This window comes from Misgurnus anguillicaudatus, chromosome 13 (genome assembly GCF_027580225.2).
Source record: "Misgurnus anguillicaudatus chromosome 13, ASM2758022v2, whole genome shotgun sequence".
In the NCBI taxonomy this organism is placed as follows: Eukaryota; Metazoa; Chordata; class Actinopteri; order Cypriniformes; family Cobitidae; genus Misgurnus; species Misgurnus anguillicaudatus.
This window is the reverse complement of record NC_073349.2, coordinates 28,503,710-28,527,714: the sequence shown is the minus strand read 5'-3', so window position 1 is coordinate 28,527,714 and position 24,005 is coordinate 28,503,710. Positions and strand designations below refer to the sequence as shown.

Below are 24,005 nucleotides of genomic sequence, written 5' to 3'. Positions count from 1 at the left end.
TTCACAACGCATTTACTCGACCATCATTCAGACGCTGTCGATGGGGAATAAGGCAACTTAACTTTGAGCAGTGAAGAATGTCAGAGACGTGTGAGACGCTGAAGGAATATAAACATCGAGCTCACATATTCATTTAAACCTCATGAAACTGAGACATAAAAAAGCTAACTTGCACATTTAATTTAGTTCTCTAATGTAAATCTTTGCATTAACTGGGTGATTCTCACGAAACCATTGAAACACCACGGCACTAATGATTTTACTGTAGCTTTAAAATGTGTAATATAGTAACATTAAAAAGCATCAGAATTAACACAATACTGTGTTCTACCTTGCACAATGTGTGATTTCAACATAAGAATTTATAATTGTAAATTTGATCTCATTTTCTGCTGAAATTCTCATTACCGCAATGTGTCCGGCTGTGTTTGAACATGCGTTATGTTGTAATTTAATCAAATTAACACAAAAATATTAAGAAAAAAAATAAATGGATGTTTGTTTAGACTACTTTAGATGACAGAAAAAATATTTACTGAATATATTCATGTATAATAATAATGAAGAAAAATTAGGAAAATGATGTGTCCATGCCTGATGTTCTCATCCTCCGCAACACTTTTTGAGAACAGTTTAAGCACACATACAGAATTTTAATAAAGTTTGATTTTGAGTGACCAAGCACATGGACCAGTTACTTCAAGATGGCTACCAGGTAAGATCATTTTTTTACAGTTAATTTGAAATATTGTCTTGTCAGAATGCTTACACAACATTTTGATTATCATTACCGCAGCAGATGCTTATTAAATGTTAATTTAATTAATAGAAGCATAATACTTTGATTTTAAATGCATGTGCAGAATCTTCAAATTATGTTCTTTCAGGTTCGTCATGTCATTTTGAAAATATGTCAGTGTTGATGTTTTCTGACTGTTGCGGTAATGAGATTTTTTAGGACTAATTTTTTAAATTATGTTACAAAAAGTGTTAACTGATAAGTAAAAGTTTTTAAATTAATGTTCCCATTTACTCCAGACTTTGTTTTTGAATGTCTAGTGGGAAAAAAAGTAAATTTAAGCAATTTTTACATTTTCATGCTTGACATTTTTAAAACCAAGTTTTCGTGAGAATCACCCACCTAATGTCCATCTACCTAATGTCTATACCTTCTCCCTGACCCTGAGAATTAATAAAACAAATTTGACGGACCACCCATAAGTCTGCATCCACTTTGAAATGGCAAAATGAGCTCGGTGATCTACAGCCATGTTCGGAGTTACACAACCGCTATTCTTTGCCTATACAACAAACCTATAAATCAAGTCTTTCTATGTGAAAGGTTTATGCATAAACATGTTTTGAGATCTAATCTCTTCTCAATAAGCTTGAGTTTATTTCTCATCGTGCAAATGACCTCAGCGAGAAAGTTTTCGTAGATTCTATACACACAAACAATATATCATTGTCTTGGTTTAATACACTCATTTTGATGTGTGTCATTTTCAGATTTGAAATTCATAATATGCAAATGTAACTCATTCTTAACCTTGAGCCACCCATCAGTTACCACGACTGTACCCCGTGATAATATCATTTACACAGAGCGCACATTACCTATAGGGGAAATCATGACTGTATCCACTCATGGATAGAGATGTGCAACTCAAAACTCCGCCAACCAAGAAACTCTATTTCACATTAATATAAGTGTACTTATGACTAAGTGTCATATCACTAACTCTTCCCAAACCGCCCACAGTGAGCCTTCTGACCCCTGATATGTTGATGTACACTGCAGTGGGGTGCAGAAGTCTCTCTTTTGCATTAATGACAGCGTGTGCTTGAGCATCGTGTGAGTTCTTCAGTAGAACCAAGAAAATCAGACCAACAAACTTCTTGTCAACGCATGTCACTTACTTACATCTGATTAGTGACAAAAGTAATTATTAGAGTTTTATCATTCAATGTAGATCCATTTATTTCATGCCATTTCTAAATTGACATTTAAAATAATCAATCTTTCAGAATAAAAGGTACAAAAGCTGTCACTGTGATGGTACCTTTTCCTCAAAGATACATATTGATACCAGCCTGATCTCACAAAAAATCTTACATATTTTACGAGTTGGCTAATTCGTCTCAATTTATACAAAGTTAATCGTGCAATATTGTACGATTCTCATGAAAAAAACAACAACAAAACCGAACCCCGCACCTAACCCCAACGTCACAGGGGTCAAGGCAAATTGTACCAAAACCTACGAATGTGGTAGTATGAATTAATATGAATTAGCCCACTCATAAAATATGTATGAATTCTCGTGAGATAGCGTTGCAAATGTATAAATATCAGTACCCATAAGTGACCGTGGACCACAAAATACGGGTCAATTTTTTTAATTGAGATTTATACATGACAATATTTGGCAACTATTTGAAAATATGGCATCTGAATATTGAAAATAAAAACACTTTTAATGTTGTCTAAATAAAGTCATTAGCAGCATATATTAATAATGATACATACATTTTTTATATATGAAGAGATTGGCTCCAAAACGAAATAATTCGTTTCCCCCCCAAAAAAAAAATCTTGTTTTTTTTGATTGTGCATTCCAATTAATATCAATCAAACTGCAGTTGTTTGTTTTGAATTAAGCCTTCAATACTAAAAAAAAAGGAGACAGTTAAGTAGCACAATAAAACAACAAAAACATGATAACATAATTATAAACATCTTTTGACAAAAATGTAAAAAATTGAGTTATCTCGTTTTGGAACCAAACACTTCATATATTTATGTATTTACTATTTGTTTGATTATTATTTATTGTATTTAGACACCATGAATAATAAGAGTTCTCCACGTGGTAATGACATTGTGAGCCTCAAACGCAATTGTTTCTTTCTTATGTAAACATTGTGCATGCAAAAGACCTTAAAGGAATATTCTATTTTCTTAAAAGATAATTTACTCACCACCATGTCATCCAAAATGTTGATGTCTTTCTGTTTTTTGAGAAAAACATTGCAGAATTTTTCTCATTTTAATGGACTTTAATAGACACCAACAATTAACACTTAACTCAACACGTAACAGTTTTTTTCAACGGAGTTTCAAAGGATAAATGATCCCAAACGAGGCATAAGGGTCTTATCTAGCAAAACGATTGTCATTTTTGACAAGAAAAATAACAAATATACACTTTTAAAGCACAACTTCTCGTCTAGATCTGGTCGTGATGCGCCAGCTGACCCCACGCAATACGTCATGACGTCAAGAGGTCACAGAGGAAGAACGCGAAACTCCTCCCCAGTGTTTACAAGTGTGTTGAAAGAGGACCGTTCCGACGTTGTTGTATTTCAACTGATACTAATTAATGTCTTTGTGTCAGTTTATTGTTTACAATGGTCCGCAAATGTGCGTTTTATATATGTAACACGTGACCTCCCTACGTCACTACGCATTTACGTTAGGTCGCGCTGGAACGGATCTATACGAAAAGTTGTGGTTTAAAAGAGCATTTTTTTTTTCTTGTCAAAAATGACAATCGTTTCGCTAGATAAGACCCTTATGCCTCGTTTGGGATTGTGTATAGTCCTTTGAAACTCCATTAAAAAAACCTGTTACGTGTTGAGTTAAGTGTTAATTGTTGGTGTCTATTAAAGTCCATTTAAATGAGAAAAATCCTGCAATGTTTTCCTCAAAAAACATAATTTCTTCTGGACTGAACAAAGAAAAACATCAACATTTTGGATGACATGGTGGTGAGTAAATTATCTGGATTTTTCTTTTAAGAAAATAGAATATTCCTTTAAGACCGTGTCAATCCACGAGCATTTAAACAATAAACAAAGCACTGTCACTTTAATTGAGCGTGAGCACTAGCAGCACAGCAAAAATAGAACGGCTCCTGCTACGCGAGCACGCGTATATATTTTGCGTCAATGTATTTTTTGAGTTGACGTCATTGATTACGTTGACGCGTTGTCCCAGCCCTAATGCCCCAACATTAAATAAAGTACAATGTAGTGCTGAGTTAACGCTATATGCTAGTTAATGCTACATGCTAGTGTTTAGGCTGAAGTTCTACTATAGACCCCTTCACGGTTCACGTCACAGGCTGTTCCCACTGCGCATGTCGGGGTCAGAAAAGTCATTACAGCTGATTGAGTTGCGTATTATTCGGTATCGTCAAAAATGCCTACTTACGTTGTGGGCTGTGAAAATCGCACGAGGTCTTCCGTTAAGTTTTCGCGATTCATGCAGAATCTCAAAAACAAAAAAATACAACATCTGCTGCTGCAAGCATTTAACGTGCAGACTGGGACAACGCAAATATCAAAGAGGCTTGTGTTTGTAGTGCTCACTTCATTTGAGGTAAGTCATCATTTTTCAGCACTGTTAGATTAAATTATAAAGCCTAAATAGTATGAACAGTTCGACCCCGTGCTGCGGGCGCACCCGATAATCATTCAATGTTTACAAACCTTGAAGGGGTCTATTGACGTTACAGTTATGTTTTGCAGGTCCATACTAAAAAAAACACAAATTTACCACTCAGAAACATCCAGTAACAATCTCCAAACATGTAATTATTCCCTCAAATTCCATAAATTCTTCTGATACAGGCTCAAACATAAAATCTATTTACACACACAGAGAGCTACTGAAATGAGCTGCTCTGTGAAACAGCCAATCAGAGCAGAGCTCAACATTATTATTCATGACCCTTTCAAATAAGGTAATAACAGACCATTTCGTTCTGGGGGCAAATTCTAGGGTTGTAAATGGACATGTAAAAGCATCCCTGGATAATTATTGCACTTAATAAAGCCACAACCCTTCTATGTAGACATCAGAGAAAAATTTAACAGATTATTACAATGCATTCTTCATCACCTTTAATATCCTCATGATTTTTGGCATAACAAAGTGATAATTTCGACCCATAAAATGTATTGTTGGCTACAAATATATCAAAGCAACTTATGACTGGTTTTGTAGTCCAGGGTTACATATTAGGATCTTTTTAAAGGGTACAGACCCAGTGCCAGATTTGTACTTTTCTTTCTGAGAGTGCATTAAAGTCCAATCCCTATTCTGAACACACATGCCAATGCCTAAACCATTTACACAATCATGATTTATACTTCGTCACAACCTAACATTAAAAAAACAACTTCGGCAGCTTTTCTCTGTTGTGGAATAATTTGATAAAAATAATAAAAATGATTATCATTTCATATTTGCACAGCAGTTGTATCATTCAAATATTTGCACTGGATTTATTCTGTGTAATCCTGTAATGCAGATGCTGAATAAATTATGTTATTAAATTCTTCAGTTTGGCTGATTTATCTGAAAAACACATTCTGACTGCTGCCATCTTTGGCTTTCATCAGAGAGATTGACTTTGTCACTTTCTGCTTATCAGGCGCCGAATCTATGATATCCAAGAAAAGTGATTTTGACACTGGGATTCATGACAGCAGATCAAGTATGAGAATTCACACGAGTCACAATAATGACAGGAATACAAGAATATATTCACATCAATAACAGCAGCTCATTTCACACTTAAAATGAAGAAATAACATAAGGAATATCACACACTATAAATCACTTCACAAGTAAAAAATCTGAATCTTTTCCAACAGCGAAGATCACAGCAGGCATGATGGTAATCTTTATATAAATGCTGAATTTGAGTTACTAAGATACCAATAAACACAATACACATAATAATTAAATAAATACTATATGTATACGTGTATGTATTTATAGCTTTTTGTTATATAATTACTTACATATTTACATATACACACACACAGATATACTGTGCGTATATGCGCAGTACAAGTTTTATGCAAAGAATGTGCAATGTGCATGAATTTTATGCATTGAAGTATTCATGGATATTCGTTTATCCGCTCACAAACTCCTACAAGCTCATGAGTCTACAGGTACTGTAATCGGATCAGTTAAACAACCCTGATGTGATTTGTGCAGCCCATACCAGCGCAATACTTCTGACTCACAGGACGCGTACCACAGGCACCATCTCAGCACATTTACTGAAGTACAGCACGCTTTATAAATACATCTCACATTTCTTTCTCCTTATCAAAAACAAGTTTTCAAGACGTCATCTACTTCCCTGTATCATACTGTATGTGTATAAAAGCTTTCACAAAAAAGCATACAAACATCAGCTAAAGACACTTACTTTTGTTATAATCAGTTCATCTGCAGTTCATGATGTTTTGAGATAAAAAGCAAAGCTTCTTTCGGACTCTGAAAGCAGAAGAAGATACGCAGGCTGTTGCTCAGCGTTCCAGCTGATCCATGATCAAGTTCCGTGTTTCTGGAGCGCTGGCGGTACATTTGATGATCATGAGCAACAGGCTACTGTTCCCCCTCCCTCTTTACACACACACATCAACAGCTCTGACATCAGAGGTGGGACGTGCCATTATTCTGAGAGCTTTTGAGAGATAACCATAGCAACCAACCACGGGAGGAAGGATGCTTTCTTTCAAGCAGGAATAGGCAAGCGTCTTTGAAGTGACGGACACGTATGTATCTCTTTAGCGCTGTGAGTTCGACACCCTTCATTTTGTCTTTATTCTGGCTGCTCTTTTGCTCTACGCTGTCAGACAAACTGCTTTATAATGCTACCATTTAGGTATAGATGTGTACATTTAGGACCTCAGAGGTACTAATATGCACTCTTTGGCACCAATATAAACTCTTTAAGTGCAAAGATGAACTTTTTGAAAGGGTATGCCCCAGGGACCTTTTTTCTTACAGTGAAGGCTACATCGGTTGTTGTATTTTGATATGTGACACCAAAAATTGTTGGTTTATTTATAACTCATTGCATTGGGTCAAAAAGGGATGAAACCAGCCGCGCCGCTGGGTTGTAATTTAATCGATTCTGGGTTATTTTGACGCATTGTTGGGTCAAATATAAACTTTTTCTCGGTTAATTTAACCCAGAGGGTCAGGTTTGTCCCTTTCTGACTCAAGGTTGGGTTGAATATAACCCAGTATTTTTAGAGTGTACATTTTGGACATGTATAGCATCTAGATATGTAGATGTTTCAGTTTTTTTAAAAAGTGGAAATAATCATACATATAACTATAAGAAAAACAATTATGCATAACTTTATATTAAAGGACAAGTTCGGTATTTTACACTTAAAGCCCTGTTTTCAGATTGTTTATGATGAAATATTACGGTTTTGACAAACAACGTTCCCGGTGGAGTAATACCGTACCTCACAGCACATCTAATACAAGTCAATGGAGTTAGACAAAAACTATGACAAAAACCTGTTGGAAAGCATCTTTTGCAGCGATTTTTGCGTGAGCATATCAGTAAACACCCCTGACCACTCAGTGAGTTTCACGTCTTTGTAAACGAAAGTTTAATGTATTTTAGGAAGGATTATTCCTGTGCACCTATGCAGCCAATGTAGAGGTGGGGGGTAATACAACAAACACCCCAAAATTCTTGGGCCAGCATCATATGTCCAAATTTCAGTCAAAACCGTTCTATTTCATCATAAACAATCTGAAAACAGGGCTTTAAGTGTAAAATACCAAACTTGTCCTTTAAAGGGACACTCTTTTTTAAATATGCTAATTTTCCAGCTCCCCTACAGTTAAACATTTGATCTTTATCGTTTTGTAATCCACTTTTAGCATAGCTTAGCATAATTCATTGAATCTGATTAGACCATTAGCATCAAACTAAAAAATGATAACACATTCTCACTCTCCAAGGCGTCAAAAACTGAAGCATGTTCAAACGCCTTCAGCGTCAGCACGAAGACGCGAAGGGTGCCCCCATGCGTCATTATATCGGCGAAATGGGAACTTTGTTGCTTTCATTGTAATCCCTCAGTGTCGGATATAGATGAAGGGGAATCCCGAAAGGTGATGCCGTCATGTTATGCGATGTCAACGTATGCGACGATCGGCAGTAACTTTTTCCTATTTTTAAACCATTGTCGTTTGGGGTTAGGATGTCAGTTTAAGTACTGGGTTATATTTTTTGTCTTCTGATTTTTAAACCATTGTAGCTTGGGGTTAGGGTTAGAGTTAGGTTTGGGTTAGGATGTAATTTTATGTATCAGAAAGTCGTTCTAACCCCAACCCCAAGCGACAATGGTAAATAATTGGAAAAACATTGAGTAGTTACCGTCCAGAAGCGGCGTGATCTTGCCAATCGTTGCATACGTTAATGTCGTATATGTTGACGTCACATACGTTGACATCGCATACGTTGACGTCGCATACATTGACGTCGCATATGTTGACGTCGCATCTGTTGACGTCGCATAACGTGATAGCATCACCTTCCTGGATTCCATTTCGTCTATATCCGATGCTGAGGGATTACCATGAAAGCAACGGAGTTCCCATTTCGTCGATATAGTGACGCATAGGGGCACCCTTCGAGTCTTCGTGCTGACGCTGAAGGCGTTTGAACATGCTTCAGTTTTTGATGCCTTGGGCAGTGAGAATGGGTTGAAAATGACCAAAGAGTTAAAACTTGACTCTTGTGTAATTACATTATGTACTAAGACCGACAAAAATTTACAAGTTGCAATTTTCTAGGCCAGTATGGCTAGGAACTATACTCTCATTCTGGCATAATAATCAAGGACTTTGCTGCCATAACATGGGTGCAGCAGGCGTAGTGATATTAGGCAGCACCTGAAAATAGTCCCCCGCTATTGAAAGTTACCAAGGGGACTATTTTCGGGCACTGCGTAATGTCATAGTACGGCAGCAAAAGCCTTGAATATTACGTCAGAATAAGAGTATAGTTCCTAGCCATATCGGCCTAGAAAATCACAACTTAAAAATTTCCGTAGGTCTTAGTACACAATGTAACTACAGAAGAGTCAAGTTTTAAATAGGAAAAATATCAAAACTCTTTGGTTATTTTCAGCGCGATGCTAATGGTCTAATCAGATTCAATGGATTGGGCTAAGCTATGCAAAAAGTGGTACCGCCAGACCTGGAGATCAGCTGAATGGATTATAAAAAGGTTAAAATCAAATGTTTAACTCTAGGGGATCTGGAAAATGAGCATATTTTTTAAAAAATGGTTTGTCCCTTTAACAAACACATCAAATTAAAGTGAATCCAATTTATTATTATATAATATTTTTTTATATTTTTTTATATAATTTTTTATATTTTTAACCCTGTCCTTTTCAAAATATTAGTGACATGCTCCTGTCAAATCACTTCCAGATGTGTGCCCGCCTAAATTTTATAATATCAACAGCCTTGCTATTGCAATAAAAACAATAATATCGTATTCCCTACAGCTTTAACACATTAATATTCAGTAAATAAAACATGCCCTTATGTATCTTAATATCTTGTACTTCTCTAGAAACCATCAAACAGTCTCTCACAATCCAGATGTGTCACATTCATAAGCTAATAAATGTAATTTAGCAACAACTGCAAAGAAAACACCTGATGAAAGATCTGACAGATCCACTAAGACGGCAGCGAGGGGAACGAGTTTAAAAGAAATTGAACAAATACTCGGGGCTAAACAATCTTCGGCATGCTCGGCACGTACGGTGATTTGCAGCAGGGCTTTATCGCTGAAACACTGCCTGTGTTGGCGGCCTTCATTACCTATTGATCCACCTATCATGTACAGTATTTGTGCGACGGCCGACACCTGACTTACAAAAATCACAATTACCAATCTCTCACATGATGAGTAATAAAGTGTTTGGTGAAGGTTCAAGTGCAGCTTCGATTTTAAAAACACATAGGGGAAAATATGAATAAACTAGATTTTAACATTTTAGTCTGGTTAAGGACAACGTGCTTTAGTTTTTAACAAAACTTAACAAAAACACTAACCCTGAGTATAAGCAGTATCAATGGTGATGTTTCTCTCAGCAGCACCACTAAAAATAATATCATCTCATGAACAACACTTCATGTGTACCGTATTAAATCAATATTGCAGAATGCCCATAGCCACCAATAAGCAAAGGAAGAGAAAACTGCTGAGACAAAGGCAATAAAACAGGTGACGGGTCAAGTCATCGCAAGCCATCATTGAGATGAATGTCTCGGGGCTACAAATGCATCAGCTGAGCATTACAACAATGTTACGGTTTATCAAAAAAGATTAAAGTTTGGTGAAATAACTGCAGTGGAGAAAGCTCACAGTGACAGGCGACTGCAAAGCTAATAACGGGTTAAAGAGTTAATGCTATAAACAGTTTTTTTCTGTGGACTTTAATGAAATGACTGCAATAAATAAATTATTTAAATTGCTTATTAAATGCTGGTGATCGAGACAACAACTCGACCGGAAAATTAACAAACACTTCGAGCAGAGATAATAAAGACCACTGAGATAAACATCACATGTGTGTTTTCATCTATCTCACTGTTTGAAATTCGCCACAGCATGAGGGTTTGGTCAATGATAGAGAAACTTTACAACAATAAAATCCATAAATCAGTAACGTTAAAAGTGTTAAAATAACACAAATCAAACATGATGTATTTCAGGCAGACGCACTGTTTGCCAAAGATGACCCTTGCGGGTCACCGTGGCTGCCCGGTCAGCCAAAAACTACAGTCAAAATTTCTACTGCAGTTTGCTGAAAAGCTGGAGGCAAACCTTACAGCAAGATCAAAGGCAGCAGATGGCATCGCTGGAATCGAAGACCATTAAAGGTCATGTGGGAAACCCTGACTAATAGTACCAAAAATATTAACGCAAAAACAGCTGACCTCAGAGCCCTCACACAGAAAAATATTAGAAATACTTTTCCTGAGTTTATAAAGATTTCAAAACCTTTCAAAAAGAAATATTTAGAAATCAAAATTGAAACACTTTATAATATGAATGTATAAATATTATAAAAAAATAATAAATAAAGGTTTAAAAGGTTTCTTTACAGTGATGTCATTTCTTCTTGACAATTTTTATGGAATATTGTGGCTTTTTTTTACAATGATTATTTTTTAAACATTCATGTGATGATAATTTAAAAAAATGTCCCTACCCTCCTTTAAACAATTTCTTTATTTACTTCTGGTCATGAGGAATGGTGCGATGGCCTGGCCCGATTAAAGATTGCAATTAGCAACTAGCAACATGGCCTAACTTCAAGTGATGCAATCAGTTCTCAATGGACGAAATTAAGTCCTTTTTTCATTTCAGAAGCCGTTTCACTTGGATATACATCACGACGGGGAAAATAAGACAATCGCTACTTCTGTTTCATGCCGACTTTAAAGGTTCTTTAGGGAACCATTTAGCCAAAAATGGTTCTTTTATATGGCATCGTGAAACAACCTTATTTTGAAGAGTTTATAACAGACTCCGTTATATATCCCATTACTCGTCCTGTCTTATACAACATAATCTAATAACTATTTAGAAATTCAAGCCCTTAAAAATTCAAACTGCCATTATTGTCCCATTTAGCAGTGCTTGTACTACATTAAGGGTGGTTTTACATTTCTGGTGAGCTAATAAGGGAATTTTCTCTGACCATGCAGCCTCAAGGCTGAGGTTTAGTGTCATTATGGGGACATTCAGATCAATATACATCCAGACAAGAAGTCTGGAAATGCTGGGAACACTAGTGAGCTTTAAAATTGTTAAAGCAATGAGCTGTGTAATTCACAAATTATCTAGCATTCAGAAAAATAAATAATATACAGCACAATGAGACGACAGATGGATACTAAATCATATTTTACAAATATGACTTACATTTACATTTATGCACCACTTACAGTGCATTGTGAGGTGGTTTCCTGCACAAGGCTTATCCAAGTCCCAGACTAAAATGCATGTTTGCGTATCTTAACATATATACTCACCTAAAGGATTATTAGGAACACCTGTTCAATTTCTCATTGATGCAATTATCTAATCAACCAATCACATGGCAGTTGCTTCAATGCATTTATGGGTGTGGTCCTGGTCAAGACAATCTCCTGAACTCCAAACAGTAGCCGTTTCTCAATGTCAAGGATACTTCCTTGGCAGGACTAGTCCTTACAAGTCACTTCCTTCAGAGGTTAGGCGAGGCTCCTTTAAGCATTCGGAGAAAACGTTAAATGGAACAGGGTAGCAAGTGCACATCATTACGTCATTGCGTGATTGAAAGGTGTGCTTTCGGTGCTGCGCGCATAGGATTGTGGGTGATTTCAGCGCGTAAAGAGCGCGAATTATACAAATTTGCATCCTTTCCTGTATATGGGATATTTCTCGAACGAAGGACTTAGTCCTGGCTGAAATTTCAGCGATCCTCGACATTGGAACAGTCCTTCGACGGACGTCGATGACGTAGCATCCTCGAAATTCTAGCTTCCGAGGATCCTTCCTTGACATTGAGAAACGGCTTCAATGTCAGAATGGGAAAGAAAGGTGCAATGGAGCGTGGCGCCAGATGGGCCGGTATGAGTATTTCACAATTTGCTCTGTAATTGGTTTTTTTACGCACAACCATTTGTAGGGTTTACAAAGAATGGTGTGAAAAGGGAAAAACATCCAGTATACGGCAGTCTTGTGGGCAAAAATGCCTCGTTGATGCTAGAGGTCAGAGGAGAATGGGCCGACTGATTCAAGCTGATAGAAGAGCAACTTTGACTGAAATAACCACTCGTTACAACCGAGGTATGCAGCAAAGCATTTGTAAAGCCACAACACGCACAACCATGAGGCGGATGGGCTACAACAGCAGAAGACCCCACCGGGTACCGCTCATCTCCAATACAAATAGGAAAAAGAGGCTACAATTTGCACAAGCTCACCAAAATTGGACAGTTGAAGACTGGAAAAATGTTGCCTGGTCTGATGAGTCTCGATTTCTGTTGAGACATTCAGATGGTAGAGTCAGATTTGGCATAAACAGAATGAGAACATGGATCTATCATGCCTTGTTACCACTGTGCAGGCTGGTGGTGGTGTAATGGTGTGGGGGATGTTTTATTGGCACACTTTAGGCCCTTTAGTGCCAATTGGGCATCGTTTAAATGCCACGTCATACCTGAGAATTGTTTCTGACCATATCCATCGCTTTATGACCACCATGTACCCATCCTTTGATGGCTACTTACAGCAGGATAATGCACCATGTCACAAAGCTTGAATCATTTCAAATTGTTTTCTTGAACATGACAATGAGTTCACTGTACTAAAATGGCCCCCACAGTCACCAGATCTCAACCCAATAGAGCCTCTTTGGGATGTGGTGGAACGGGAGCTTTGTGCCCTGGATGTGCATCGCACAAATCTCCATCAACTGCAAGATGTTATCCTATCAATATGAGCCAACATTTTTAAAGAATGATTTCAGCACCTTATTGAATCAATTGAAATCATAGAATTAAGGCAGTTCTGAAGGGAAAGGGGGTCAAAGACAGTATTAGTATGGTGTTCCTAATAATCTTTTAGGTGAATGTATCTGTGTCATTATTATGTCTCAAGTATTGTTTTTGTTTTGGTATATTTGTAAAATCGACCTAAATGTCTTAATATAACTAAGGCCTGTCTGGAAAACTGCCCCTCAAGGTTTAAATTTTTCACAATGTGTGTTCCTTTGCCATCCAACTTTTGACCTATGCACTGCTAAAACATTGCTCTTTAGCTACAAAAGCACCCAGGACATCACAAATCTACTATGCATCTACTAAAAATATTATTACTGAGGCATAAAACTAAAGCTAACACACATGCACTAACACAACACAGTATTGGACTAGTATTTTAAAAGTATGCATGTATTTTTTGTCTGCACACTTATGCTGTATGATTTTTAGTATAAAAGTGTTTATCTTCTGAGACACACACTTGGACAGTGGATTAGCTTACATTACTCTCTCATCTGTTTATGTGCTGTTATATTTTATTCATAAAAGCTTCCATGGGTGATTTGGAGATATTCATCTAAACCACAATAACTGGCTGACACTAGACTGAAAGTGTTTATCAAATGTAATTACTATAGTAGAGTTTGTTTTTCGTTTTTACAGTCCGTTAAACTAAATATTTATCAGACACAGTAATGGCAGCTACTCTCTCTCTCTCTCTGTCTCTCTCTCAAGATTTGGTAATTAGATTTGGTAATCATCTCATTTGCTGTAACCCCTTAAACACAGACTGAGATCCGAAAACATAATGTCCACCTTTGCTACAAAAATTTTAATGAGACCCAAAGGTGAACCCATTCGACTTAAAAATGTACTTTAATTGGTCACGCCTAAAAATTTGATGGTTTTCAACTTAACATTTTTCACGTTAACTCTTTCCCTGCCAGTGTTTTTTTAAGTTGCCACTCAGCGGCAGCATTTTTATGATTTTAAGATGAATGCATTCCAGAAATGTTTCTTCATTATAAACATACAATATATCAAATGAACAAACAGACCCTCTGTTTTCAAAAAAAAAAATTTAATCCTATCTTCATTTGTTCTCTTTTTATTACCTCTCAAATATGGGTAGGTTTCTTCAAAAATACAAAATTTTAAGTAAAAGCTGAGATAATGGCATTTTTGTAAAGGACTTCTGTTAGAGATCAGATTCAGAACGATGATCACAACATACACAGAGTTTTTACTGTTTTGGATCAGTGTAGTACTTCAGTTTTTTAAGTTGGGTAGGAGCGCCACTTAGTGGATAATGGAGATATATGGATTGCCGTAAAAACTCGTCATTGGCAGGAAAGCGTTTTCTCTTAATTGGCGAGATAACTCGTCAATGGCGAGGAAAGAGTTAAAGCGTAACTAAACCCTAAACCAACTTTTTTTATTTAATGATCTGTAAGAATGGGGCTTTATTAGTGCTGTTCATTGATTTTAGTAAGTTTTTTGACATTTGGATATAAAGTGTTTCAATACTACAATATGTGGTGTAAAAACGTCTGAGTGCTGCCCTCTTCAGGTTGAACGGTGCCTTCTGCAGTTGAATTTTCCTATTGGATGGTGGGTCCAAAAAATGACCTTGCGTAAGCAGGTTCAAGATCACCACGCCCTTGTTACGATCTCACCATACACACTTAGTTCGTCCCCTCTATCTCCTTGGGATCTTGCATTTTTCAAATATTGCCAGTGGGTGGAGTCAGGCTCTGACCAGGGGTTTAGTTACGCTTTAAGTTAAAAATTTAAGTAGAAAATGTTTAACTATATCAGGTGTTACCAATTTAAGTCATTTTAAAAAGTTTTTTCACTAAATGTTTTTCACTTAAAGTGAAAAAAATTTAAGTTTATAAAACTAATTACCAATTGAAGTAAGTTTTTGTTTTTTTTTTCATTAGAGCAGCTTTCACTTTTTACATGGAAAAATTAGCTGATTCAGGATCAGCATCTTTGGTATTGGTCCTCATATTGGTTTTGGAACATACCTGTCAAACACAAAATTGTCCAAAAATGGCTGTCACTGGGGCGGTACCCTTTCAAAAAGTACACTGTTGTACCTACAGACTTCATATTACCTCAGAGGTGCATGCTGGTCCCAAAGAGTGCATATTAGTACGGTACCTCAGTGGTACTGGTACCAAATGTACACATATCTGTACCTAAATAGTACATATAAGGACTTTTTTGACCATTTTCTGCACACTAACACTGACAACAAATCATTGATAAACAAGGAAAGTAAATTCTAGCTTCATACCTTACAACAGTACGATGTCACTTTCCAGTGAAAAACTAAATAATTTAAAATTGTTTATCTGCTTATGTATTTCTGTAAAATACTTTTAAAAGGTCCACTGTAAATTAAGTTTAATTCTCACAGGTTTTTCTATTCAAAACAGGCAATAAAAACCATCAGACATGTGTGTGACACAAGCCTTTTGTGGACATATCAGATTTTTAACTGAAACAAAAATTCAGAGCTTTGGATAAAAATTAAGATTTGACAGTCATTTTTCTTTCTTTTCCTGTTTGTTTATTTATTCTTCACATCACACAAGTTGATCCACTCAAGTTAATTCACACACATTTTGGGGGGGCCCCAATTTACCTAACCTGTTTTCGGCCTGTGGGAGGAGACCGGAATAACCAGAATGAAAAATTCACTTTTCAGGTGTTTTGTTCAGAATTTGTGTGGATAAAAAACTGATTTACCAGCCAAGAACACTGTGAATTTAAAAAAGGTTAACTAATGATGATGATAACAGCAAAACATCGCAGGCACTTTGCATTGCGAACACATGGCAAATTGTCACGTTGCTTTGAGCCTTATGCTCCAACGGTAAAATGAGATTGAAAATGCCAAACTCATTACAGAGAGAGAAACAGAGGACAGACCATGTGAGTTTATCAGTCTCTGGCCTCCACCTGTCCGTTCATAACTTCAGGTTTAATGACACGATTAGCAGCCAATATTCAGCACATAAACAGCGGTGATTCCAAACCTATTCACAGGGACAAAATTGCCTTTTGCAGTGCGACTGGCAACTCCATAAGAGCGACAGCAACATGTTCCCAAACCAAAATTTTGCATTTCTCGTCTCGCCCGTCGGCACAAATGAGTTTTTGCATCCAAAATCATTAGAAAGGGTGCAGAAAAGCTTATTTGATTGTTTTGCTGTTCAAAATACGGTAGAAATAAAATGCACTGTCATTTAATACACAAACAAAGGGGAAAAAATTATCCTAAAATAGTGCATTATTAACTTCACAGTCATTTTATTTAAAACATTTACATTTATGCATTTAGCAGACACTTTAATCCAAGATGACTTATAGTGCATTACAGGATATACATTTTATCAGTAAGCATGTGTTGTATTTGAGTTATGTATTTAGTAAAGTAAGCTACATTAGTTTGGGTCTGCTGCAATGTCATTACCCAGCAATGCTAATGGTTGTGGTTGCAAAAAGCCAGCATGTTACCAATTTACTTGCTCTGTTTGCCCTGGAGGCTGTAATATTCCCATAATCCTCCAGACATATTGTGTATCTCTGTTGAGAGTTCCCATTAACCCTGGAAAGACCTTCAGAGATCTTTGATCCGTGACTCAACTTTGATAACGAAAGAAAACACACACAAAATATCACTAAATAATCTATATTATATGCAAATTATGTTGGTCATTTACATGCATTTAATTTTAAATGCACATAATCTTTTTATGTTTAAGGTTTAATTTTTCTTGTTTAATATTTTTAGTCTTGAATGCACTCGATCACTTGAAAATAGAGAATGAACTTAATACAGAAAGTGAAGATATGCCATTTCCCTTAAAGGGGGGTGCATGATTTTTGAGAACGCTTTGGAAAAAGGAGTCGGGTCACAATCACAAAAAACACTTGTAGCCAATCAGCAGTGTGACGAACTTCGCATCAAGCGCCCTCGAATAAAGAAGTCACTGGCCGCCACTGGAGATCGTGCACCCCGCCTTTAATGCTTTGACTCCTCCATCCTAGGGGGGGTGGAGCTAAGACGGGAGAAAAGAAGCTAGGAAACAAAACGAGGATGCACAAATAAGAATTGAGAAGCATCCAAAGACACAATAAAACAGGAAGTTAGGGTGGGACATAATGAGTGGCTCCTCCCCCTTTTTGAAATAGCCTATAGCATTTAGTTTACTTTACGGCTTAGAATCTGATGAGAAGCTGAAGTGAAGAATGATATCATAGAAATTGTTGCTCCATGTAAGTGGAAGTGACAGTACATTTTGAATGCTTTTATCTTCCAAATGCAACAAAACGTTTTTGCTGGGTTATTTTCAAGCCAGCATTGGGTCAAAAAGGGACAAACTCAACTTGATTGGTTGTAATTTAACCTATGCTGGGTTGTTTCAACCCATTGTTGGGTCAAATATTTGAGTGTCTATGTATATTAGGCAAAGATATTCATAAGGGCAACACATTCAGTAAATGAGACCCAATTAATCTAGGCAGTGTTACGGCGAGATCAAGAAATCAAACACATCTGTAATTATAATGAAATCTTGCCAGAATGGTATCACACCCGTGAGACCCTATGTTGAGGGTTGACAGAAACACTAATGGCATCATTACTACAGTCAAGTTCCCCTCTCTCTGGCCTTTATTTCAGTAGGTCAATGCAGATAGGCAGACAAACAGCTCCTTTCCAGCCAATTTATCCAGAACGCTACCCATAAACAAAGGATCCCCTAGAGAGCACTCGCAAGCAAATGGTACATTTACATCGAGATCAAGAGTATCTTTGCCCTTTGAACCCTATTGAATATTCAAACCATTCGGCTGACACATTTTCTCCTGCATGCATGCAGCTTGTTGGAATTCCAAGCCGGGAAATGCCAGCTTACTGTGAGGCAAATTCAATTTGCACATGTCTGGATGATTATATGGTGCAGTCATTGGAGGAATGGCCTCTAAACGGAGGATCTGCATCACCTCTTTTGAAAAGACATGCTCTAACTGTCGCAGGTTTCGAAACAGCAAGACGTTACAAATTATACACCCTGTAGCTAAAAGACATGACATGACACATGATCTTCTTGTTTGCTGGAAAAATCAAACCATTGATTTCTCGTTCTCCCCTATTTCTATCACAATAGGGTTCAGAGTTGCTTTCCAGATCGGTCAACCTTTCTGTTCCTCAACCTGACCAAATGAAACCATCACAATCTTCAAGATGACATTTAGTTTTCATACAACCTTAACCTGAAACTGAAGCATGCATTTGTATTCTGCATGATTTGGATAAATCTGCCAAATGCATAAATGAGAAATGAGAGCCTGATAGTCAGTTTTATTTGGGGTGAAAATTTTCTCTGCAAGCCTCCGTCACCTAAATCCATGCAATTCTGTTGAATTCCAGAACCGAGAACGTGTTTGAAATTCAGAGCGGATTTTAGCAGAACAAAATGTTGTGTCAAAATCAATTAACACTTTAAGGATGGAGAGATCACAGATTGGAGGGTCATAATTATAACTTGCTCTTGGCTGGCAGTTTTCCTTTCAGAGAGATTGAGCCGTATAATTGCAGACAGAAGTCAGAAGACAGTCTGTCTCGCAGGATGTTTTTCGGTGGTTCTTGGAAGACAAACAAAAGGCTCCTAGAATTTTCCGTGTGGTGGGTTTGATGATCTACCCCACACCGCCACCGGAAACAGCTGGATCCTCTTCATGAATCACTAAAATGACACAGAATACGAAACCCTTGACAGAATCTTGAGGCCAATTAGTTTGGTTTATAAGCTGGGATTTGATGAAAATGTATAGGTCAGTAGTAACTATATTACCTAAAGTCACCAAGAACAGGAAGTCACGATCGACTTTATTTCAGTATTGTGACATATTTCCAGTACTTGAAGTGGGGCAAAAAAAGTTCCATACTTTCTTATGAGTCAAGACATGAATTTTACTGTCGGCTTGTTTATGCAAATTTTATTTTATAAGCTTGATCATGGTTTCTGTGATTTAAGACTCTATATTTAGGTACAGGATTCCTACGGGTCCTTGAAACCCTGAAAGTTTGTGAATCTGGGAAAAAAATTCAAGGCCCTGTGAAGTTTTTGAAAATATACATATAGATACAGGTCATTGAAAGTGCTTGAATCTATTTTATGCAAGAAGTTTTCTGGAAAAAATCCATATTATTCCCTGTGTAGTGTAGGATAATATCATAAAATTTCTAGACTTTTTAAGTACACGTGCTAAACTGTTCGCTTTAAATCTACTACATGAGAATGTTGATTCATACCAAAATGCTTTTTTTTGCATAGTTGTGTTTGACACATCAAAACTTCTCGGGTTACGTATGTAACTTTTGTTCCCTGAGAAGGGAATAAGACGCTGCGTCTCCCTTGCCATACTTCCTGCGTCCCTGTAACGCCGTCTTTGGCAATATTTCAGAATACGATATACTTCCTGGCTCTCACGTCACTCTGTCTTTGTCGTTAAGCCTCACCATTGGTTGAATTTGATATACACATTCAGACGCACTTATCCCTGGAAGCGTCCCCAAAGTGTCACCGCAGTGACGCAGCGCGGGTTCCCTCAAAAGCGAACTGTAACAATGTATCTTAAAAGGTAACACAATGTAACCTTGCTCTCACTTGAAATGTTTCCCCACATTTAGTCTGTGAATTTGAGGGTATTAGACCTGGAAAGTCCTTGAATTTGAAGTTAACAAGGTGTGGGAACCCTGTAGGTACTGAAATCTTTTGAGAGGGAATTATTATTGCACAAAATGACAAAAGCAGATAATGATGCATGAGCGTGAACCTCTCTCCCCTAGGTTTAATTTTTCTTTTGCACAAAACTGGACGTGCGCTCTCAGATACTGTAAACCCTGAGCTCTTTATATGCAGGAAGTGCTCATGGGAGTTGTAGTTTTGTAGTGTCGCACCGTGCATTGTTTAATTTTTTTCATGGCTTTTAAGAAAACTACAATTACAAAATTATATTTAACTTGCCAAAAGTGGCAAGAAGGAGTAGCTGTCTTACCCGCCACCACTGAAATCTACCCGCATTTTTTGACGGGTGTTAATGTCAAGCCCTGCGGACAGTGTTTACTTTATCTGGATGTTCTGGCTGACAATTCACTTTCCCTCCCTGTAGTGTGATGTCATTGCTATTAATTACACATTCACTGACGCCCTGACTTGGAGAGGCACAGTACTTGAGAAGTGCCGCCACACAAGAAAAAGTGCAGGTACGCTGAAAATAAAAATTGAGAAGTGCCGGTACTGTACCGGCCCACTTCAAGCACTGCATATTTACGAATATCACGCAAAAAAAATAGCGTCCGTGGCTTGTGTTTCCCACTTTGAATTAATTGGATAAAGAAAAGTAGGCATTTCATTCAGAAATGGAACTCGCAACAGACTGAAATGTGGAGGGGGCGGAGTTAACAGATGCTTCGCAAGCCGTCAAGATGATATCATCAGAGAACGATTGCCACAAAAGTATAGACGTTTCAGCGGACGCATGTGCGATGACGCGATACGCGTCTGGTCCGAACTTAACTTCCGGTTTCAGGTTTTTTTAACTCTTTCCCCGCCAGCGTTTTTAAAAAAAGTTGCCAGCCAGCGCCAGCATTTCTCATGATTTTCACAAAAGTTTAATGCCTTCCAGAAAATGTTCTTCTTTAAATATATAAACAAACAATATATCAGATGAAAGAACAGACCCTCTCCTTTCAAACTAAAAAAAAACTTTTCATCCTACCTTCATTAGTTCTCTTGTAATCACCTCTCAAACATGCATAGGTTTCTTCAAAAACACCCAATTATGAGATAATGAGATAATTCCATTTTTGCGAAGGACTTTTGATAGAGATCAGATGCAGAGCGATCTTTAAAACATACACGGAGTTCTTTCTCTTTCACGTGAGGCCCTACTTCCAGGTTGTATAAGTTGCGCCACCTGGTGGATAATAGCGGTATTGCGGAAAGACGGAAAATCTCGCCATTGGCGGGGAAGCGTTTTCTCTTAATTGACGAGTTATCTCGTCAATGGCGGTGAAAGAGTTAATGCTCTGACTAGTTACTAAACTCTGGAACAAATACCTTGTCGAAAATAACGTTGTTTTGGTTTCCTAGGTAATCTACGAAAATAACAAGCATTGTTTATTTTCCTTGTTATATTAATAAACTACGTTTAAAGTACTTTGTTGTTATTTATTCTTAGTGGAGTTTACCGGAAGTTACGTGTTGACCACGAAAGCCATTTGTTTATGTTGTTATTAAAACCGTCTTTATTTTCAGATTTTTAGAAAGTTTATGAAGGCACATGAATAAAAAACAACCAACATGGATAAATTGTTTATAATGAACATTAAAAAATGCATGTATAATGGGACTTTATTATAAAATGTATTATAAAATGGAAATGATATTATTATTAATCATTATTATCCTTTTTTATTTATTAAATTGACTGACCTCCACGTCACAGTATCTGCATAGTAAATGACCAATCTTGCAGCTAAGTATTCATAAATGAGCTCTGAGATGTTTGCTACCACTAGTATAATGTTTGCATACCATTAACTTTATGTAACTTTTCTGTATACGCATATAGGTGGCCTACTACAATTGCATTTGTTTTTGAGATGTTAGGTTAGCAGAATTCAAGCATTCCTGGCTATTTCTAACTGATTCTTTTCTTTTTTTTACCAATTTAAAAAAAAAAACAGCCTGGTTTTGTTGTCAGCCCAAACACAACAGAAGAGAGAAATGTTGGATGAGCTAATGGTGTTTTCAATTCTGTTATTATTACCGTGGATGCTGTCTTCCTCTTCATCTCTGGAGACAGAACTGCAGTTTTGACCCTGCTATTTGGTTCCTCACAGCTAGTATACTAATATTAGCAAACTGTTATGCTGATATCACCCAGCCCCCACACAACAGTATTTTACACAAGCCTACTAAAACCTATTAAATGATGGCATTGCTATATCTTGTTCTTTTATAGTTGCAAAATGTTTAAAGGGATACTCCAGAGAAAAATGAAAATTAACCCATGATTTACTCACCCTCAAGCCTTCCACGATGTACATGATTGTCTTTTTTCAGACAAATATGATCTTAGAAAATGTCCTGGCTCTTTCAAGCTTCATAATGGAGGTAGGGAACAACTTTTGACTCTAAAGCCCAGAAAATTCATATATATATATCCATCCTTCCAGTGGCGGCCGGTGACTTCTTTTTTCGAGGGCGCTCGATGTGAAGTTCGTTATGTGTGTGGTTCCTTTTTTCAAAATATGTGTTCTGGGCATCGAGAGATCCGTGCATCACGTGTCATGTCAAAATAAGTGCCTGCGGCAGACGCGTCTAAAGGGTTTATGATTAAAAAAGACACTCGCGTTTGCCAGATACTCGCATAATCTCATGCGTAATCAGAGTTTACTGTTAAGGGAGTGTCTTGCGTGTGTTTTGTGAACCTGAGCGTCTCTTTAATCATAAATGGTTTTGACACGTGTGCAGCAGGTACTTATTTTTATTTTATTACATGACGCAACAAACACATATTTTGAAAACGCAAGCAACACAAATGACACTATAAACACTTATTTTGAATTACCGCCCTCGGATGAGCAGTCACGAGCCGCTACTGCATCCCTCACAGAAGTAATCCACACGTCTCAAGGGGGTTAATAAAGGCCTTCTGATGGTAATCGATGTGATTTTGTGAGAAAAATATCCATATTTAAAACTTTATATTATTGAAAACCTTGTCATGAAATCGTACGCTGCTGTGTGGAAGTGACACTGAGATAGGAAAACGCACACAAGCATCACGTGTGCAAACTAAATAAGTGATAAATAATCTTTGACTTTAACCCACACATTGCTCCTCTATCTCTTTAGATATCAAAGAAAACCCCAATAACAGTAGTTTATTAAAAAATAACTGCAAATGCTGGAGGACACTGAATCAATTGTAAGGTCTGTTGTCCTGAGAGTACAGTACAAACACCTGGAGGCTCAAAGTTTACCGACACAATACACAAACACCCGCTACAAATAGAAGGTGTCTGTTTCAGTGTCGGCTCAGGTGAAAAAAAACATTCACATACCGTGCTTGGCCCCTGAGGGCCATTTGAACATTCACCCAGGTGAATCTGATCCGGGGTCACAACCTTTCCACCGGCTCTTCATCTTCTGAGGACGGGTTGCTTCTGCATGGGTGGGGGAATCACTCTCACTGACAGAAACAGCCGGCTGCGGTGAAAACACACACACACACACACACACACACTGAGGACGCGTGCTGACATGAGCTCAGGAAGAGTGAGGAAGACAATGTGATAAAATGCTTTTGTGATTCTGTACTCGTACCTGGTGTGAAGGTCTCATCAGAGAGGTTGATTGCACCGCGGGTTATGAGCTTTGATTGAGCGTGTGGTGAAGATTCTGGCAGTGTAAGAGAATTTACTGTAAACTACCGCAAAAATTCGTGGCATGAATGACATGCAGCATCACTTGAGATGAAGCAAAGACTGATCAAGAGTAAAAACCATTTCTTTCCTGGTACG

At 37.4% G+C, this 24,005-nt stretch overlaps 1 protein-coding gene across 4 annotated transcripts in view; it reads right to left on the bottom strand.

Moving 5' to 3' along the window:
- Positions 1-24,005, bottom strand: part of kcng1 (potassium voltage-gated channel, subfamily G, member 1) — a 77,916-nt gene that overhangs the window by 22,097 nt on the left and 31,814 nt on the right. The window contains exons 2-3 of one of the 4 annotated variants that reach the window (XM_055188613.2): positions 23,809-23,883; positions 23,547-23,691 (exon numbers count right to left, since the gene is read on the bottom strand). The exons of 1 other annotated variant lie outside the window; for it this stretch is intronic. The gene's annotated coding sequence lies outside the window, so the exon portion shown is untranslated. Of the gene's footprint in view, positions 1-6,233; positions 6,396-23,546; positions 23,692-23,808; positions 23,884-24,005 lie in introns of those variants that run through there. 2 more of the 4 variants (XM_055188614.2, XM_055188612.2) reach the window with 2 other exon arrangements.